General features: G+C 37.6%; 1 non-coding gene across 1 annotated transcript; it reads right to left on the bottom strand.

The window, feature by feature from the left end:
* Positions 1-233: 233 nt before the first annotated feature.
* Positions 234-340, bottom strand: LOC141676204 (small nucleolar RNA R71). The gene has a single exon (XR_012556806.1). It is a non-coding gene; the product is annotated as a small nucleolar RNA R71 (small nucleolar RNA).
* Positions 341-22751: the final 22411 nt, after the last annotated feature.

The raw sequence follows: 22751 nt of genomic DNA, 5'->3' as shown, positions 1-22751 counted from the left end.
GGGGTTCTCCAACGGAAGACCCCAATATGCACATTAGGGATTTTTTCGAGATCTGCGACACCTTCAAGTTCAATAATGTTTCTGAAGATGCTGTGAAACTGAGACATTTCCCATTTTCTCTGAGGGATAAAGCTAAGAGCTGGTTGCACTCTATACCACCAGGTTCTATTGCGATATGGGAGGATCTTGCTCTGAAATTCCTTACTAAATTCTTCCTAATGGCAAAAACAGATGCAATCAAGAATGCTCTTACTCAATTCGCGCAACAATCGGGTGAATCTTTATGTGAAGCTTGGGAGCGCTATAAGGAGATGCTTAGGAAGTGTCCTCATCATGGAATGCCTGACTGGATGGTGATCAATTTCTTTTATAATGGTTTAGGAGCACAGTCAAGACCTATGCTCGATGCAGCATCAGGTGGAGTCTTATGGGACAAGAGCTATGAGGAAGCTTATGAGCTAATTGAGATGATGGCTGTGAATGAATATCAGAATCCAACTCAAATGCTACCACAAGGCAAGGTATCAGGAATTCGGGAGGTGGATAGAGCTACGGCTATCAGTGCGCAACTAAAAGCGTTGACTATGAAGGTCGATTCTCTGACCAACTATAGTGTTCATCAGATAACTAGTATTTATGAGCTTTGTGCATGTTCGCATGCGACGGAGCAATGTGCTATATCTAGTGAATCGGCTCAGTTTATGAGCAACTTTCAGAGGTCGGAACAACCTGTTCCTGCTACTTATCATCCTAACAACAGAAACCATCCTAACTTCAGCTGGAGCAATAATCAAGGTGGTATGCAACAGCCACAACAGCCATACCAGCAGTTTGGAAACAAGCAATTCATTCCTCCTGGGTTTCAACAACAGTTTGCACCAAGGCAGCAATTTCAGCCACAGGGAATGCAACAGCAATCTCACGGAGGTGTCGGTCCATCTTCGAATGAAAAATATGAATTGGAGGAGTTGAGGCTTATGTGCAAAAGCCAAGAAATTTCTATCAAAACTCTGGAGAATCAAATAGGGCAGATTACTAATGCCCTATTAGACCGACCATAAAGAACTCTTCCAAGTGACACAGAGGCTAATCCGGGCAATAGAAAGGTCAAAGAACAACTTAAGGCAATCACCCTGAGGTCTGAAAAGGTCGCGAGCCCCAAAATCATCAAAATATAAAGTTTGAAAATTTCTTCCAGAAGGCAGGCGCGCCCATGCCCGCGCCCTGCCCTTTTTCAGAAAGTGAGAATTCTGCGGAAATGGCATCGTAAAAGGATGGCGAGGTGGAACCGAAGAAAAATGTTGTTGAAAACACTCCTCCTGAGCATAATACAGGAGACAAACAAGTATATCCGCCTCCTCCATATCCTAAAAGACTTCGGAAACAGAAGTTCGACAAGTAGTTTGCCAAGTTCTTAGAGGTTTTCAAGAAGTTGCACATTAACATACCTTTTACAAAAGCTCTAGAACAAATACCGAGCTATGCTAAATTCATGAAGGGTATTATATCTCGGAAGCTAAAACTTGAGGAGTTGGAAACCGTTGCTCTAATGGAAGAGTGCAGTGCTGTGCTATAGCGGAAACTACCTCCTAAACTTAAAGATCCAGGAAGCTTCACGATACCTTGTACCATTGGCAATCTGTCTTTCGACAAGTGTTTGTGTGACTTAGGAGCTAGCACAAATCTGATGCCCTTGTCCATTGTCAAGAAACTTTGTCTGCCTGATCCAAAACCGGTAAACATGTCCTTATAACTTGCTGATCGTTCCATCACTTATCCGCGAGGGGTAGTGGAGGATGTCTTGGTTAAAGTGGATAAACTCATCTTCCCTACTGATTATTTCATTCTGGACTTCGAGGAAGATAATAAAATTCCCATTATCTTGGGGAGACCATTCTTAGATACAGGCCGAACTCTGATCGATGTGCAGAAGGGTGACATTACAATGCGGGTTTAGGATCAGGACGTTACCTTTAATATTTTCAATGCCATGAAATTCCCTACTGATGAAGAGGAGTGCTTTAAATTAGAGTTGGTCGACTCTGTAGTGACTTTGGAGCTTGATCAAATGCTAAGGACTGATGCCTTAGAGAGAGCCTTAATAGGGGAATCTGATAGTGAAGATGAAGAAGGGGAAGAACAACTGCAGTATTTGAATGCTTCTCCATGGAAAAGGAGATTAGATTTACCATTCGAGTCTCTTAGATTAGCAGAGCTGAAGAATTTTAAGGAGCGTCTCAAACCATCTATTGAGGAAGCTCCCACACTTGAGCTCAAACCACTGCCTGATCACTTGAGGTATGCTTTTTTAGGTGAGGCATCTACTTTGCCTGTTATTATTGCATCTGACCTTTCAGGTAGTGATGAAAACAAGCTCTTGAGAATTCTAAGAGAGTTTAAATCAACAATTGGATGGACTATAGCAGATATTAAGGGAATCAGCCCTTCTTACTTCATGCATAAAATTCCGTGTGAGGAATGAAGTAAGCCCACTGTTGAGCAACAGAGAAGACTCAATCTTATCATGAAAGAGGATGTGAAGAAAGAAATTCTTAAATGGCTGGATGCAGGGATCATCTATCATATTTCTAATAGTTCATGGGTGAGCCCAGTGTAGTGTGTGCCTAAGAAAGGAGGCATTACAGTTGTTGCTAATGAAAAGAATGAGCTCATTCATACTCGGACAGTCACAGGATGGAGAGTATGCATGGATTATCGGAAGCTGAATAAAGACACCAGGTAGGATCACTTCTCTCTTCCATTCATTGATCAAATGCTTGACAGGTTGGCTGGCCATGAGTATTATTGTCTTTTGAATGGGTATTCGGGTTATAATCAGATTTGCATTGCTCTGAACATCAAGAGAAGACCACTTTTACTTGTCCTTTTGGCACTTTCGCTTTCCGTCGAGTTTCTTTCGGACTTTGTGGTGCACCCGCTACTTTTCAGAGATGCATGATGGCCATATTCTCATACATGATTGGTACAAATGTGGAGGTGTTCATGGATGACTTTTCTATATTCGGGACTTCCTATGATGAGTGTTTGCATAAACTTGGCTTGGTACTGAAAAGATATGTTGAGACCAATCTGGTGCTCAACTGGGAAAAATGTCACGTCATGGTGCAACATGGGCACAAGGAATCTAGAAAAGGTCTTGAAGTGGATAAGGCCACGGTGGGGGTTATTGAAAATCTTCCTCCACCAATCTCAGCTAAAGGAATTCGCAGTTTTCTTGGTCATGCGGGTTTTTATCGGCGATTCATCAAAGATTTCTCCAAAATCTCTAAACCCTTGTAACACCCCCAAATCCGGGGTCGGGGATCCGGGTTGTCACGAGTTCCATTTCCCTTAAAACATCCAATCTTAATAAATAATCAACTACTCTGTACTGTGACCCCACAATAAACACACACACCGCAAGTTATAGTCTCAGAGATGAATACCCAAAAATAATCACAAGTCATTTTATTCCACAATTATCTGCCAATACACCTTAAAAGGTTTTCTAAATAAATTTACATTTTCTTTGCCATTATTACAATTCATAAATATACATAAATCTGGTACATCAAAAGTTGAAAGCCTAGCCTATTGGTAGCTCCTACCTCAGCTACGGCAGCATCAACGCTTCCAGAAAACTGCGAAAAGTTTCCTAACCGCTTGCGAATTGGAAGCTTGGTCTTGTTCATCTTTTCTATCTGTTGTTGTGTGATGAAAGAAGAAAGCAAGGGTGAGCAGCAAGCCCACCAAAATAATATGTATAATGATTAACAATATATGAGCCTTCTCATAGTACTCATGAAAGTCTTGGTCAAAAGAAATGAACCAAGTTTGATATCTTAATGCGATGAAGTCGCAAAATATTCAGTATACATACATATATACTTTTCAAAATCTTGGAAGTCCTCTTCCATGCATAATATACTCAGAGTTCCAGTTTATAACTGTATAAAAATAAATATCGTTGCAAGGTGATCTCATATATCTAACCTTGTCTCAACATTTTTCTGAAAGTCTTTGATATGCATAAGATAATCATTTACTAGGTATAAGTTTAAAAGATGAAGTTACAAGATACTCCAATATACTTATATCTTTTCCGAATACTACTTGAACTACCACCGTTCAAGTTATAATTAGTTTCAAAAGTTCATCACACTGATGAGACTACAAGATAAGACTTGAATAGATTCAATCTTTGAAATATTTTGAAGGAAATGAAGTTATGATATACTTCATTAAGTTCTGATATATATATATATCCACATATACATCTTCTTCATACATTTCCTGAAAACCTCTGTCATGTAAGGTATGAACAGAGTTTGTAACATCCAATGAATTTTTGGAAAGGAAAAAGAATTGTGGCATAAACCCGATATCTTGCTGATCAGGCAAAGATACCAATAAGTAACCTTTTCTACTAGTAGATGGACGAATTCCCTACTAGTCATCACCCTGGCCGCAATAGGACCTTATGCTGGACTGCCACTCAGCCACTTATGCATTTGATGGACTCCCACTGAGCCACTTACACTATCATGGACGCCCACTGAGCCCATGTTGCTTATGCCGACTCGATAGATGGACTTACTTCCCGAATGTTGGGTAAGTAATCAATTCATTTACCAAAACTGCAACCTTGTTGCGAATATAAAATACACCATAGAGCCGGATCCCTCAGGTTTTGAGCGAGTATTTAAATCCCCTTTAAAAGGAAGATCTTAAATATAAAAAAAATGAGTTTTGGGATCCGCTCTAACTTTTAAAAATCATTTTGAAGACTCGAAAACACTTTAAAGAGTGTTTGGAGTAATGCTGATTTAATAAAATAAATCAGTCCCAATATATTTAGAAAATATCTGAATATTATTATTTAAATAATATTCCCATAAAGAATAATTGAGGTAGAAGTTGGAAAACTTATACTTGAAATGAATAGTAAATAATCAAAGATATCCTTATACGAAAGTAATATCTTTGTTTGAATAATCAAAAGTAAGTTTGATTATCGAACATTATTCTTTAATAAAATAAAGAATATTATTAAATAATAAGCGGAGTCATAATACCTCGAATGAATATTATAAATAATATTCATTAAATAAAATAAAGGAGTCATACATTCCTCAAATGAATATCCAATTAATAATCATTAAATAATATAAACTGAGTCATAAGCCCTCGAATGAATATTTGAAATAATATTCAATTAATACAATAAAAGGAGTCATAAGTCCTCGGATGAATATTCAAAATAATATTCAATAAATAAAATAAAGTTAAAGTTATCGAATAAACCTTATTCGATTAATAGTTTTGAAAACTATAACCATATATATATAAAATATATATATTATACTCGCGAACATCGACTCCCGGTTTAGGAATATGTTCACCTTTGGGTCCCCTATACTAAGGGTATACGCAACTACTGCTTATCTCTAGCATAGGTATTATGCAACTATAAGCATTTGAATCAACAATTAGATATCAAGATTACGAAACAAGCATGCATATATACCATATCAACATGCTCCAATATATCGCAAGATTTGCTAATAACAATCATGCACTTATCACAAGATAATGCATATACATATATACATCACAACAACAGTATAACGGGTAGAAAACTTGCCTGAGCAACTGAGGGTTATTAATGGCTTGGGACGAGTCTGGTAACCTATAAACAACATGTGAGTTGGAATTAAACCAAAGTCACTTGTAAATCTATACTTTAACCAAATTAGACTCTAACGCTCGCTTTGCGCTTACTGATTCTCTTAAGTCACTCGAGTACCCTCGGCTCCACCATTTTTAATAATTTAACCATTACGAGTTTTAAGGCGATTCCTTCCCGAGTGTCTTACCAACTGCCTAACACACTTAACATAATTGTTTCATACACTAATTAACCCTTTTTAGGTCTTTAACCTATGTTTCAAAGTAAGGCGAGGGGTAATGTTTCGTTCGCGAAACGTCGTTACTTAAAACGGCCGTTTCTCCTAAACCGTACATCGGAATCAAACGGACCACATATCAAAACGAAGCTCATAACATGAAATATCTAAACATGGCAATGGTCAAAACCTAGCAGGGAGTTATCGGGTCCTAATGTTATGAACAAAAGCAGTCTAAAGTAAATCAGACATTACGACGGCTATGTTTACGCGATTTCCCAATTTTATACCATTCCAAATCCACCACAATTCAACCCCAATTCACAACCCAATCAAAACTCCATCCAAACTACATCATAACAGCCCCAACACTCAACATTAACAATTTATACTTATTCTTAAACTTGAATTTAGCTATACTTAAATCCTTTAACCAAACCATAAAATTTCAACATTCAATTCACCACCATTCCAACCCATACTTTAAACCAACAAGCATTAAGCTACTTTATTACCATAACAACCAAAATCATTCTAATATACAATGTAAAGCTAGGGTTTGGAGATGATATACCTTCCTTGAAGTGATGTGAGTAGCTAGGAAGCCTAAAGAAGCCTTGATCTATGCTTAAGCTACCTTGAACTTTCATAAAAAAATCAAGAAAACCAAAGTTATTTCTTGAAGGTTACTATTCACCATCTTCTTTCTTGATTTATTGGAAGAGATTGTGAAGGAATTAGAAGCTTAAACTTATAGGATATCCATATCTATGTACAAGGAACCTTAGATAATTACCTTGTGATTTAACAATGCTTGGAACTTGATTTTTGATTTTTCTTCCTTTGAAAAAGAAGAAAAGCCGAGAGCAAGATGATGAGAATGAAATGATTTTGTGTTTTTTGATTTGTTTGGCTTAGCTTGGTTGTTTTTTGTTTTGTTTTTGGTTAATTACCTTAATAACCTTATATTTGTGTGGTTATAAACCAACCACACCTCCTCCTTCCCTATGTCATGCTTGCATCACCTTATTGTGTCATCATCCCTTACTTGTCCTCTCCTTATTGGTTGGATGACCTCATCATCCCTAACCTCCTTGATTAACTTCCTAATTGTTTTCCTAATGACCGCTGATCTGTTATACGGTTCGCTTAACTTTCGTTTTCGTTTATCGTTTGAGGGATCATACCCGGGATCTTATTACCTGGGTTTCCTTAACCTTTCTCAATACGTTATATTCCTTTTCTGATCCTCTCTTATAATACTTTAATTTAAATCCTTTTTATCCTGTTACCTTATACTCAATTCTTTCCGTATCTAGTGGATTTCCGGGAAAAATCAAAGTGTTCGGAATTGGATTCTGACGATCTTTACATACACTTATATACCACATAGAGTACTAATAATATCCCAGAAGATCAATAACAGAACCCCTACATAGTGTGGCATGAAAAGTTTTCTCATTCAGCATAATCTGCAAAATCACTATTCATAAGGGTTTCAAAAATTTCCAAAAATTGGGGTTATTACAGTCTCCCCTCCTTAAAAGGATTCCGTCCCGGAATCAGATAGAAAATGAATAGGGATACTCTCTTAGCATTGCACTTTCTAGCTCTCGAGTAAATTTTCCCACATTGTGGTCCTACCACCAAACTCTGCCTAGTTTGATAACCCTTCTCCTAAGCACTTGTTCCTTTTCACTCTATAACCCTTCCTGGTTGCTCCATATAGGTTACGTCGGGTTGCATGTCTATGCGCTCATATGCCCCTATTTATCTGGCATCCGAATTACACTTCCTTAACATTGATACGTGGAACACGTTATGAACTTGCTACAGGTTCGGGGGTAGGGCTAGCTCGTATGCTAACTTCCCAATATATTTTAGTATATCCAAGGGTCCGACAAATTGTGGACTTAGCTTTCCTTTCTTTCCGAATTTCATCAATCCTTTCCAAGGGTTTCCAAGGGAATACCTTTAAAAATACTAGGTCCCCTACTTCCTATTCTTTGTCCTTTCGTGTCAAATCAACGTACTTCTTATGTCCATCTTGGGCTACTACCATGCGTTCCTAATATTATACTGGTTATACTTTTGCTCGTTAGCGTTCTATAACCTTTTAATAACCACGTCAACCTTAGTATCATGAATGTGTTTCCATTCCGAATACTACCACAACTTTACTACTCCTTTTTCAGCTGTTTCTATTTTTGAAAGCTTGATCCATCATATATAAGTAAAAAAATTCATTGAGAGATCACTATGATCATGAACACTTGTTATATTGCATAGTTAGTACAGAAGGTGGCCAGCCTTTAGTACTTGACAAGCAATTAAACAATAGCTGGTATCCTACTCGGCTTCTATCACACAGATAGATAGTCATTCGGCAATACCTCCCCTTCTGGAAGGGTTGTTCTTCTCCGTTTATATGAAATGAAAAGAAGAGAAAAGAACGAATTGAAGAGAATTGTAAATATAAAAAAAATATACTGCCACAAAATATCTGGCTTGGAACCTACCTCTGAACTATAGAGGTTTGTCATAGGAGAACAAAACATATATGTATTTATATCAACATCAAGTATTATAGCATCGTATTTCACATGCCTAAATATTTTTGCTATTCCGTCCATCATTCTATGGACCCATGCTCTTCCTCGAGCTTATACATAATCACCTTTGAAACTCCCTCAATATCGAAAATCGAATCTGGGATCTCATTCTAGACATCATCGTTACTAGAATTCTATGCTTGCACCGCAACCTTCCTCATATAGTAATACGACTCTCTTTTCATAAGAAGGAATAAATATTCAATAGGTAGATACTTTACTTAATTAGTCTATCAATGATAACTTATACATTACCACGACCCGATTAGTGGTACTCAATCTCAACATCCATTCCAATACAACTCTCACGGTTGTAATCAGCTCATTACTCGCAGAATCATTGCTGCATTACTATGGTCCACCACTGACCTACTGTCGTCATTCACTTTCCATGAAATCTTAATATCTAACCATACGGAGTCCATACATGTCGTATCAAATCCTTCTAAGGAGGTAACATAATCACCATTCATGATTCATGAAGAACACTCCTGATCCTGCCATACATACATGACATGAAGCAGATAAAATTGTAGAAGAGTTTCAATCAAAGCAACGATAGCAGGTTAATACCATTCTTAATCATATGCCTTCGATAGAAGACTTAACTCAAAGGTTCGTTTAGTCCTTTTGAAACATGGTCCAGGCTCATTTTCAAGATAGTACCTTCTAAGATAGATAGCCCGCTCATGGCGATTACACCAATTAAACCTTTACCAACTACTATTACGGTTGGGTATTTTACAGTCATCAGAAGGAATGTCAATCTTCCAAACCATAATACAACCTTCAGCTTTAACCATCATCACTGTATTCCTTTGGCACAAGTGCCTATAATTATCCTCTTACCTTTAAAGTGTCGGCCACCTCTTTGGCCCTTCCTGATAGTAAAATTTCCTTACAGTCAATGTCATTTTAACCACCTCCAAATAAATTTTCTACCTCATTTCAATCACAGCTTATGTGAAGATGTTTTCCTTAAAATCTGATGAGTAAAAAAAATCACCATTTTTCCATAAGTTATTGCCTCAGTCTTTAGAGGTTAATCACTGTCACGATTGACTCTCAATCATACTTAGAACATCTTTAATCTTAGGTCCTAATTGCCTGGAACAAATTCGACCTTTACTGGTTCGATCCATACTTTCTCGTAGTTTAACACGTGCCCACCTGGCATTATTATAATTACGCCATATTTCCTTCATCAAAATTTCTATTCTTGAGAACTTTGAATATTACCTTTCTCCTTGTAAAACCTCTTAAGGTTATCCTTAAATCCTTCATCAGGTACACCCTAGGCACAGGGCATATCAAGATACCATTTATTAATACCAGAATCATTGTCTATATACTTCTGAAAAATTTCTCCACTGATCCTTAAAGGTTGTTATTACCTTAATCCTTTCCAATTCATACTGTCAAAACTCATACTATCCCTATTAAGGGTGAAATGCCAACCTTTATGCATTCCCCTAGGATTCATTTTAAGTTACCGATGTTCTATCCTTAATTCCACCTTTAAAAGGTACCTGCATCCTTCCATGGATAATTCAAGTCATATATCCCTGATAAGGGTGTCTTATTCAATCATTCCCACCTCGATAGTATATGTCTAATTTCACACTAACATTTGTATTCAAAATGGGGTCAATCAATATGGCCTCCAAAAGATAGCAACGGTTATCCGCTTGTCTTGCCTAATTTGGTAACGATAACAAGGATGTTCTGGAAGATATTGGTCGTGTTCAACGTGAACCTCTTCGTAATAATTCCTTATTTACTTTTGTTGTTTATCTCAACAGTCACCTCAATGTTGGGATATCTTTCATATCTGGCGTCTCCCTTTCTGGGTATCATGCCACCGGTCTTACACTTCACCTTCTTGAAGGTCACTTCCTTCATCCAATTTTCTTAATTTCTTAATTTCTTATCTCCTCAGTCTATCCACGTCTCATTATTTATCCTTCGAATTATCTCAAGGTTTCCTTGTTATTTCTAGAGAACTAACAATGAGATTTACAGAAGGGGGGTTGAATGTAAATCTCAAAACTTTTTCAAGTTTTGAGCAGTTTATAAAGACTGTGTGTTCAAGATGAACAAGTGTGTGAATTGCTTTAAGCTGATACAGACAGATATATATTCAAACACAAATGTAAAGAACACAATAAACCTTTAAAAACTTTTCCGGTGGATTTGTTGTTCCACCAGAGATGGTATTTCAGAAATTCTGTGATCTAAGAATTTGATCACAGCTGCATCCTAGTACAAACTAGATAATTTTTCTCTCAAGATTTTTCTAAACAGCTCTGGAAAAATTCTTATCTAATTACTAGCTACTACTTGGTTTATATATTACCAAGTTTACAAGTGAAGACAAGGATATAATAAAATAATAAAGTAAGATCTCCACTTGTTTCTTCTCCAGTTCACTCCAGTACTTTGTTGACTTAATGTCTCTTTATACTAGAGTAGAACGGCTGCTTTTTTTGATGTTCCTGAAATTAGGCTGCCACATTTCAGTTATCTCTGTTCACCCACGTGCCTCTGTTTGTAGGTACAACTACTACTTATCAACGGTTAATCAACAGAACATCCGTTGAAGCTTTCATCCGTTGATGCACTCATCCGTTGAAGGATGTTATCCGTTGAAGCTTTAGAGACATCCGTTGAAGCTTAGCTTCTCATCCGTTGAAGGTCTTTAAGTCATCCGTTGATACCACTTCATTTATACAAAATTACAAGGCATGAAATATTTACAATTGGCCTTCCTATCTGCATATCTTCTAGTAGTCAACATGACTCATAGTTTCTCTCAACTTCTAAGAATTACATCTTAAATACAGAGACTGAAATATGCTACAACACTAGACTTATTTCTAAGTAAAGCTACACCATCAACGGATAGCCAAAGTGGTCTTATCCGTTGAGGCTACAAACATTGAATTTCTACTTAAGTGTTTTGTTAAACATATCATCAAACTAATGCACATATATTCCTAACAATCTCCCCCTATTTATGTCTATAAGAATTGTAGGCATAAATTCAGGGTTAACTTGATGATAACAAAACACTTAACAGATATATGAATTGAAACTAAGTAGAAATTTGAAAATGCTGCAAAAATGTATGTACTAGGAGGAAATTGAAGATTTACAGTATTTCCAAGGATACTCCTTTAGCCTGAGCAAATCATCTTTTTCTTCTTTGTTCCCTGGTTTTCTTTCCTAGCCCTTTGTCATTTTCCTCAATTTGGAGTTGGAGTTGTCTGAAGAATTCAGCTTCATCTTCAACACTGATATCCAACTTAGATTGCATTTCCTTGAGAGTTTCATTGCTGGCAATCTTGAGTTGGTCTTCAAGTCTGAAAAATCTTCTGACTCCTTTATCATCTCTAAATTCCATCAACCAATGAGGTGATTTGTGAATTGTAATTCCCCTTTCTTGAATGAGTAAAGTCCTGGGTAAAGCATTGGGCTCCCTCCAAGTTTTCCTTATATTGGCAATCTTGTTGAGAATTTCAGTCTTGGCAGTTCTGGTAAAGCCAGAATCCTTTTGTATAGCTGAAAAGACTCTAATCAAGGTAGAGTAGCCTTCATTCAGAATCCTGTGGAGAGGCCATGTTCTTTCCCCAGCTCCTTTGTATCTGAACACTAATCTCTCTGGTAGCTGTCTGTAAGCAGCTATTCCTTTTACATCCTCCAGCTCATCCAGATAGAGTTCAATGTCTGAAATTTCTTTTATGTCACTGATGTGAACATAATCATCTTTAGAAATGGATGGCTTAGGCTTAGGCTTTTGTTTTTGAGTGAATTTCTTAGAGGTTATGGGAGGTGTAGATTTGGGTTTTCTTTTCTGTTTCTTTGGTAGTGGAAGAGTGGTTAGAAAGGTAGGCAATTTGATGGTGTCCCAATCAATAGGTTCCTCTTTTGGAATGATTGGTTCACCATGGATGTTTATAGTGGGATTAGCAACAAGAGGTTCAGGTATGGAAGGTAGTGGTTTAGATATAGATTTGGTTACTTCAGTATTATCTTCACTCCTTCTATGTGCCTTGGCCTTTCTTCTGTTTCCCTTCTGCCATTCCTCTCTTTCTTCCATACTCTCACCAAATATACTCCCAAAAACCTCATCTAGGTTTGCAATCTTGTCTTCACCCCTGACTTCAATTCCTTTCTCTTCTTCAACTTGACTTGACTTTAGCTGTTGTTCAAGCTTTGCTTGTGCTCTTTTGTCAGCCTTTAGTTGCTTGACTTCTTCCTTCTTGGCTATTGAGAATTTGGGATGTCCTTGCATCACACATATGCTCTTTCCCTCTCTAGAGATAATATCCCTATTTCTCCTTACAGCCTCATCCATGGTCTCTTTGAGATAAGCAATACTCCTACCTAAAAGCTTGTTCTCATCAGCTTTTGGAGGAGGAAAGTCCACTTCTTTTAAAGGATTCTTTGTAGAGTCCTTATTGGATCTTTTATTGGGCTTGAGAATTATAGCTTGTAGTTCTTTGGAAGAAGCTTCTCCATCCTTATGTCTCCCTACTGGCTTGAGCTCCATGTTGATTGGTTCAATCTTTGTGCTATATTTCACAGATGTTGATTTATCTTGTGTAGAGCCAAACAACAGTTGCAACCTTTCATCAATTCTCCTCCTTTGCTCTTTCACTTGAATTTCAGCTGCTGCTAGCTGAATCAAATCAATTCCATCAGGCTTTCCTTTGATTTGAATGATTGGAGAAGTAGTGATGGCAGGAACTAGCACTTTAGATATTTTGATTTTTGTAGATGGCTCTCCTTCCCCTTCCCTTTTACTCTCCCCCTTTTTGTTATCATCAAGGAGAGGGGTCATGCCTTGTGCTTTTGCCAGCTGCATTAGGAGACTGGTTTGAGATTGTTGGTTGTGAAGAATGGTGGCCACAGAATCTTCAATAACTTGAACTCTGTCTTCCAACTTGGCCAGCCTTTTCTCAGTAACTGATTCCTTTTTCAATCTCAAAACCAAGTCCTGCAATGTACCATAGGGCATGACTGAATCCAATTTTTCAGAACTGTAGGATTTCAAGTCAGCAATATCCTTCCTGAGATCATCCATACTCAGATTCTGCTTTACTTGCTGCAACTTCATGAGATGCAGTGAGTCCAGGTGAGCTTGAAGGATAGCCTTGATACTTGCATGTGAAGTGTTCTGAATGGCCTGTTGAATAGTGTTGATTTGTTTGACTAAGGAGACATTGAATTCCCCTGATCTATACTCCTTTGTCAAAGCCCATTCAGGTAGATTTGGAATTGAACTAGGGCCTTCATCTCCCCCTAAGTTCATGCTTCCATCAAAAGAAACAGAGTCATCATCATCAGAATTTACTCCAAATTCCTCAGATGGCTCACCAGCTGTAGAAGGCATCTTGTTAATAGCAGCTTTATCCCTTTGAAGAGATTCTGTTGTGTGTACTAGATGTAGTGTCTTTTCTGCCTCCTCATTGCCCTGAGCAGCCAACATTTGATAGGCTGACACAGGATGAGTAAAAGTGTCAGCATCCAAGGAAATGTTATCAATTACAGCTTTGTAATGTTGCTGAAATTGTCTTTCCTTTTCAGCATCATCCACAATCATTGACTCACTAGCAATGGCTGGTTCCACCCTTATATCTACTGTACCTGCCTTTCTCTCTTTTTCTCTATTTTCTTGCATCAGGGGCTCCCCCTGGCTCCCCCTGGCTCACACAACTCACTCCCTCACCTTCACCTACTAAGGTGGTACTCCTCTCACTTACTTTTGCCATGCTGGAAGAAATAGCATGCATTTTTGAGCTCTCAATCTCTCCTTTTGCCTGGGAGCAACCCAGCCTCTCACTCAAATTTTCACTCCCTTCCCTCAATCCTAAGAGTGATTGCACAGTATTCATGTCTTCTACACTTGGAATTGATTCAGTTATGTGTGGAGAGACTATCAACGGATGTGGAATATCCGTTGAAGGTGAAACTGATGTTATCAACGGATAACTGCTGTTAAGCTTATCCGTTGAAGAGCAACCACTTGTCAACGGATGAGTGATATCCGTTGAAGAAGGAAAAGAAGTTGAAATTGAAAGTGATATAACTGTTGAATCTGTGTAGATTGATTTGAGATGTGGTGACACAGATCCTTCAATTATATCTGAAAGAATTTGCGGGTGATCCAACAAATCATCTAAGAGATGATGATCACCTGTATTTGAGTGGGGCTCCTCCCTGAGTTGTAAAGAGGGAGAATCAGGAATTGATGGGAATAACATATCCACATCCAGAGATGGTGATGAAGTGTTTGGTGATTGATGTGTGATTATTGTGAGAGAATGGGGCTGTGACTCCACATTTATTGGAGCCACATCAAACTGAGTTTGAGAAGGCATAGATACAGATGGATGTATCTGTGCAGTGTGTGCACCCTGTGTAGAAGATTGGGTTCTAGCCTTCTTTCTTCTAATAAAAGCTTTTGTTGGTGAGTGTTTGGCTTCAGTGTCCCTCCCTCGTTTGTTCTGTGTTCCTGGTTGGGAACTATTTTCAATAGTAACATCCTTTTGGGAGGATGCAACTAGGGATGTGCTAGATACCTTTTCAACCACCACAGCTTTTTGAGAAACTGTGGCTTGGCTAGCTTGGGAAGCACTTAACTCTCCTTCCTTATCCTGGGGGTTTCTTTGATGTTCACCCCTCCCCTCACCACTCACACCCTGTTCACTCCCCTCAGGGTTAATGGTTGGTGTTACAACTGTTGTCTTTTGAGAAACAACAGAGGTGGTTTTCTTTGTCTTTGATTTTGAAAGTTTAGTTTTGGTGACCTTGGTAGAAATCTGTTGGGGCATTGTCACAGATTTCATGGCCACACTAGAAGATTAAGAAATAGAGGGGTTGGAAGAAGTAGGAGTTGTAGAAGCAATTACCTTACCTACCTGAGGTGCATTCATGATTGGTAAATATACCAATGGCACACTGCTGTTGAGATCCATTCTCAATAAATCTGCAAGAACTCTTTTCTCTTGTGCCCAGCACTTGAGTTTATTATTCTCATTGATTATGACCAAACCTTCAGCAACATGGTTAGCCAATAACATAAAGAATCTAGCATAATAGATGTTATTAGGTCTATTAGCTTTGTTACCTAATCTAGTACCCAATTCTAGCATCACATAGTTGCTAAGGTTAAAATACCTATCAGAAATAAGCATATAGAGCATATTAACAAGAGATGAAGTTATGGCATCAAAATTACTAATTTTCCCAGAGAAAACCTTTATAAAGGCATCCCCAAGAAAACTCCATTCTTTCCTAAGGCCTTTTCTTCTAATACTCCCTAAACTAGCAGAGTTAAGAGAATAACCTATGGAATCTAACATGCTGGATACATCATTATCAGTGTGTGGTGTCATGGCATTGTTCTCAGGTAATTTAAAACATGCTTGTAAATCATCACAGTTAATACAGTGATTTTTACCTTTGAGAGTGAAGGAGATAGTCATATCTATGGAGTTGAACTCAGCAGTTGTCCAAATCTCCTCAACTACTTCACAGTAAATCGTTGGGGCTTCCAGCATTGCATAGCTAAGTTTACAGTTTTTGATGAAGTCCATCATTTTGTGATAGTCTGAATGGGCTTCATTCTTTTCTACCAAAGCTATGAAATTGTTCTTCTCATAGATGAACCCAGATTGAGACATAATTTTCACGACTGGTGCCACTGTTGTGAGTAGAAATTGCAGAGAATAACTTGAAGGTTTTGCAGAGAGAAAATGGTAAATGCTTGAAATTTTAAGAAAGCGTAAAGTAAAAATGAAAAATCAGAAGGGCTTATATACTTTAAAAAAAAAAAAAAAATTAGTAAAAGATTAATCAATAAGTATATGTTAGTGAATTTCAGCCGTTTAAGAATAAACTGTAAGTATTCTAACAACTACCTTTAAAACCAATACATACAGATGTATGTATGAGTATCAACGGTTAAGAAAATAGAATCAACGGCTGTGAAACACCTGAATCGACTGATGTGACATTTCAACGGATAAGGCAAATTGTCATCCGTTGAAAGGTACTTCAGTTTTATCCGTTGACGGATAAAAATTCCAGAAATGTATTTGTCTTTCAACGGATAATGAATATCCGTTGATAGAGCAATTTTGACTTTCAACGGATAGGAAACATCCGTTGATGGTATAAACTTTGTTAAAAGTCAAATTTGTTCTAGCAACTAATATATTTCAGGCTTCAATTCAAATTGCAATAAGGACATGAATTTTAAGAGTAATTAAGCATACCTAGCTCACTTACTAATCTTGTGAATGTTGATTCATCAAGTGGCTTGGTAAATATGTCTGCAATTTGTTGTTCACTTGGAACAAAATGTAGTTCCACTGTACCATTCATGACATGCTCCCTAATGAAGTGGTACTTGATATCAATGTGCTTGGTTCTTGAGTGCTGTACAGGATTCTCTGCTATGGCTATGGCACTTGTGTTGTCACAAAAGATAGGAATTCTATCAACATGAAGTCCATAGTCAAGGAGTTGATTTCTCATCCATAACACTTGAGAGCAGCAACTTCCAGCAGCAATGTATTCAGCCTCAGCTGTAGAAGTAGAGACTGAATTTTGCTTTTTGCTAAACCATGATACAAGCTTGTTTCCCAGGAATTGGCAGGAGCCTGTTGTACTTTTCCTGTCTATTTTGCAACCTGCATAGTCTGCATCTGAATAACCAATTAGATCAAAGCCAGATTCTCTAGGATACCAAATACCTAAATTTGGTGTACCCTTGAGATATCTGAAAATCCTTTTGATAGCTATTAAGTGAGACTCCCTAGGATCAGCTTGAAATCTAGCACACAGACATGTAGCAAACATTATATCTGGTCTGCTAGCAGTTAAATATAAAAGTGAACCAACCATGCCTCTATAACTTGTAATGTCCACAGACCTTTCAGTCTTATTTAATTCAAGTTTGGTGGCAGTGGCCATGGGAGTTTTTGCAGATGAACATTCCATTAAGTCAAACTTCTTTAAAAGATCATGAATATATTTAGTTTGACTAATGAAAATTCCATTACTAACTTGTTTAATTTGTAAACCAAGAAAATAGGTTAGTTCTCCCATAAGGCTCATTTCATAATTACTTTGCATTAGCTTAGCAAACTTTTTACAAAGTTTATCATCTTTAGAACCAAATATTATGTCGTCTACATAAATTTGAACAAGTATACTAGAGCCATTAACATTCCTAAAGAAGAGAGTTTTATCAACAGTACCTCTAGTGAAGTGATTCTCCAAAAGAAATTTTGATAAGGTTTCATACCAGGCTCTAGGTGCTTGCTTCAGTCCATAGAGTGCTTTCAACAGATAATATACATAGTCTGGAAAATTTGGATCTTCAAATCCTGGAGGTTGACTTACATAGACTTCTTCCTCTAATTTCCCATTTAGAAATGCACTCTTGACATCCATTTGATAGACTTTGAAATTGGCATAAGCTGCATAGGCTAGAAAAATTCTGATGGCTTCAAGTCTTGCAACAGGAGCATATGTCTCATCAAAATCTATTCCCTCTTGCTGAGAATAGCCTTTAGCAACCAATCTGGCTTTATTCCTTATGATAATGCCATTTTCATCCATCTTGTTTCTGAATACCCATTTTGTGTCAATAGGACTCTTGTTCTTTGGTTTGGGTACGAGCTTCCAAACTTGGTTTCTCTCAAATTGGTTTAGCTCTTCCTGCATAGCTAATATCCAATCAGGATCCAATAAGGCTTCTTCCACTTTCTTAGGTTCCTCCTGAGATAGAAAACTACTATACAGACATTCATCTTGAGTAGCTCTTCTTGTTTGCACTTTAGATGATGCATCACCAATGATCAGTTCAAAGGGATGATTCTTGGTCCATTTCCTTTGAAGTGGAAGATGTGCTCTAGATGAGGTGGCCTCAGTATTGTCATGATGTGAGACAGAGTGTTGACTAGTTGAAACTCCCCCTGAGTTGTTGGTCCTTTGCAGGGAACTTGGAGTTCTATCAACTGATGATGTAAATCGATTATCCGTTGATAAACTATGATCAACGGATGCTTCATTTAGTACTTCAACGGATGATACACCATGTCTTTCAACGGATACTGCATTGCCTCTATCAACGGATACAGAATTCTGACTTTCAACGGATGCAGTATTTTGTGCATTATCCAAGGGCATGTTTTGAATCCCTTTTGAAGTGTTATCTCCATCAGTCTCCTCTTCACTATCATCACAATATATCTCAATGTTGTCAAATTTGAGTCTCTCATATTGTCCCTCATCTGTTAGTCCATCAATCTTTTTATCATCAAACACAACATGCACAGATTCCATAATAATGTTGGTTCTTAGATTGTAGACCCTATAAGATTTTCCAGCTGAATAACCAACAAATATCCCTTCATCAGCCTTTGCATCAAACTTCCCTTTATGGTCAGATTGATTCCTTAGTATAAAGCATTTACATCCAAAGACATGAAGAAAGTTTAGAGTTGGTTTTCTTCTCTTGAACAACTGATAAGGAGTCATGCCTTTAGCTTGATTGATCAAAGAGATATTTTGAGTGAAACATGCACAATTAACAGCTTCAGCCCAGAAATATGTTGGTAACTTTGATTCTTCAAGCATTGTTCTGGCAGCCTCAATTAAAGATCTGTTCTTTCTTTCAACTACCCCATTTTGCTGAGGTGTTCTTGGAGCTGAGAACTCATGCATGATTCCATTTTCTTCACAGAACAGCCTCATTGATAAATTCTTGAACTCAGTTCCATTGTCACTCCTGATATTCCTAACCTTCAGGTCAGGATGATTATTAACTTGCCTGATGTGATTGATAATGATTTCACTTGCTTCATTCTTTGATCCAAGAAAATAGACCCATGAAAACTTTGAGAAATCATCTACAATCACTAAGCAATATCTTTTTCTTGCAATTGACAATACATTGACTGGTCCAAACAAATCCATATGTAGCAGCTGTAATGGTTCATCAATTGTTGTTTCAAGCTTCTTTTTGAATGATGCTTTCCTTTGTTTGCCTTTCTGACAAGCATCACACAAACCATCCCTTGAGAATTCAACAAGAGGAATTCATCTTACTAGGTCCTTTTTGACTAGATCATTCATTGTCTTGAAATTCAAATGGGATAGCTTCTTGTGCCATAGCCAACTCTCAACTGAACTTGCTTTGCTGAAGAGACAAGTAATAGATTCTGCATTTGCAGAGTTGAAGTCAGCTAAGTACACATTTCCTTTTCTAACTCCAGTTAGAACCACTTTGTTGTCTTTCTTACTAGTGACAACACAGGCTTCAGAATTGAAGGAAACTGTATTCCCTTTATCACATAGTTGACTGATGCTCAGTAAGTTATGTTTGAGACCATCAACTAATGCAACTTCATCAATGATGACATTCCTTGTTGAAATCAAGCCATATCCCATAGTAAACCCTTTGCTGTCATCTCCAAATGTTATGCTAGGGCCAGCTCTTTCCTTAAACTCTGTGAGCAGGGAGAAATCTCCTGTCATGTGTCTTGAACAGCCACTGTCCAAGTACCATAGATTTCTTCTATTTCCCTGCACACCATAAAATCAATCAATTTGATTTTGGTACCCAAGTTTCCTTGGGTCCATTCTTGTTAGCCTTTCTCCTAGACTTCATTCCTCCTGCATCTCTAGACTTAGGTAACTTTGAGTCAACCTTGGTCTTGGATGTAGTTGGTTGAGGTGTAGGGTTAGTCACAGAATCATTTATCACATTTGGAATATGATAAGGCATGGATTGTGCATACATATTATTCCACATAGGCATATTGTATGGCATTTGAGGCATACTAAATGCAGCAAGATAAGGATTGTTAAAATATGGCATGTTTGCAAAATGTGCATAAGGATTCTGTTGAGACATAGTAGGCATAGCATGTAGAGATGATGCAGACATGTTAGGCATGGAAGAGGGTACAGTTATGGGGGTTTTCTTAATAGATTTGCAATTAGCAGATAGATGATTAACACTACTACAATGCACACAGCTTTTTCTAGGAGCATACCTATCAGGTGTATAATTGTTATGTTTGTTAACACCTACCTTCCCATTTCTGTTAGATTTTCTTTTAGTTTCCTTTTTATCCTCAACCATCTTGAGCCTATTATTTAACTGTTCTAAGGTCATGTGCCCTATATTCACCTTACTGACATCTTTGGATGTGCTTGCTTCTTCTTTAATAAAGTTCTTGGAAGTTGAACCAAACTTTTTGTTGAGTTTCTTTAGATTTTCACTATTAGAAACATCTGCCTGTTTTAATTGAGGAACCTTCAACGGATGCTCATTTTCTTCCTTCAACGGATAACCTTCATCATCCGTTGATTCCACATCCGTTGACAGCCCATCAATTAATTCCAGTTTCTTTTTGTTTTTATCCCAGGCAGTTTCACAGAATGATTCAATTCCTTGGACCTTGGCAATTTGAGCACTAACATCCCTAGATGTTTTCCAGGCTTTAATCACCTCTTGCTCTCTCTTTAATTGATTAGAAAGTATTTCTACTTTCTTAATAGATTCAGCTAGTTCATTCTCAACAGATATACAATGCAGCTTGGTTTTCTCTAGGTCAATCAACTTATCTTCTAACATAGCATTTCTATTACTTAAAAACAGATTGTTCTCTTTAATCCTACTATTTTCTTTAGCAAGAGATTTAAGAGACACACGCAAATGATACAATTCAGTAGACATGTCATTAAAAGCATCATTGCACTCTTCTTTAGTAAGTTGTGTTACATCAGTAGTGATTACCTGAGTTGTTACCTGATTGCTTGATGAACTAACTTCATTTTCCTCAGAATCAGCCATGAGAGCTAAGTTGACATACTCCACATCTTCATTCTCTTCCTCTCCATCAGCTGCCCAATCTTTTTCTTGAGTAATGAAAGCCCTTTCCTTTTGCTTGAGCAGATCAAAATATTTCTTCTTGTAATCTACTTGGTCAAATTTCTTCTTTTCAGAAGTTGGCTTTCTGCACTCACTTGCAAAGTGTCCACTTATACCACAATTGAAACACTTGAACTTTGATTTGTCCACCATGTTCTTATGAGGTTTAGTGGCTCTAGTGTTTTTCTTAAACTTCATCTTTGCAAATCTCCTGGACAGAAATGCAAGATGCTCATCAACACTATCAGAGTCATCTTGACTGGAGTTGTCTTCATTCTCAGCAACTTGCTCTTTTCCTTTGCTTGATTCCTGATATCTTGTACCATCTTTGGAGTTTGATGTAGATCTCACAGTTTCTTGTCTGCATTCCCTCTCATTTTCAGCTACCAATGCAACTGAACTTCCTTTCTTTCTCCCCTTCTCCAATACCTCATCCTGTTCCAACTCTAGTTCATAAGTCTTCAAGATTCCATATAATCTTTCAAGAGTGAAGTCCTTATAATCCTGAGAGTTTCTTAAGGAGACAGTCATGGGTTTCCATTCCTTTGGCAAGGATCTTAAGAATTTAAGATTTGAATCCTTCACCTGGTACACTCTACCATACAGCTTCAATCCATTCAACAGCTTTTGGAATCTGTTAAATGTGTCATTTAAAGATTCATTTTCTTCAAAATGAAAATACTCATACTGTTGAATGAGAAGCTGCATCTTGTTCTCTTTTACTTGTTCTGTACCTTCACACAGCAGCTGAACTGTGTCCCAAACCTCTTTGGCAGTTGAGCAATTTATCACATTATCAAACATATCCTTGTCAAGACCATTAAACAAAATGTTCATAGCCTTCTTATCCTTGTGGACTTCTTCTGTGTCTTCCATTGTCCATTCTGCTCTAGGTTTTGGAATGGATTGACCAACAGCAATTGTGGCCGTAGCAACTGTGGCTACTTTGTGGGGAATGTGAGGACCATTCTCAATACAGTTTACATAACCTTCATCTTGGGAGAGTAGATGAAGGTGCATTTTCACCTTCCAGTGGTGATAACTGTCTCTGTCAAGAACTGGGATTTTTACTCCAATATCCTTCTTACTCATCTTTGTTAGATTCCAAGATCTTTAAACTCTTTGTTTGTCAAGAGCCTGCTCTGATACCAATTGTTATTTCTAGAGAACTAACAATGAGATTTACAGAAGGGGGGTTGAATGTAAATCTCAAAACTTTTTCAAGTTTTGAGCAGTTTATAAAGACTGTGTGTTCAAGATGAACAAGTGTGTGAATTG

The sequence above is a fragment of the Apium graveolens genome, chromosome 7 (assembly GCF_009905375.1).
Source record: "Apium graveolens cultivar Ventura chromosome 7, ASM990537v1, whole genome shotgun sequence".
Lineage (NCBI taxonomy): Eukaryota > Viridiplantae > Streptophyta > Magnoliopsida > Apiales > Apiaceae > Apium > Apium graveolens.
Note: the sequence above shows the minus strand (reverse complement) of the source record. Positions and strands in the feature narration are given on the sequence as shown.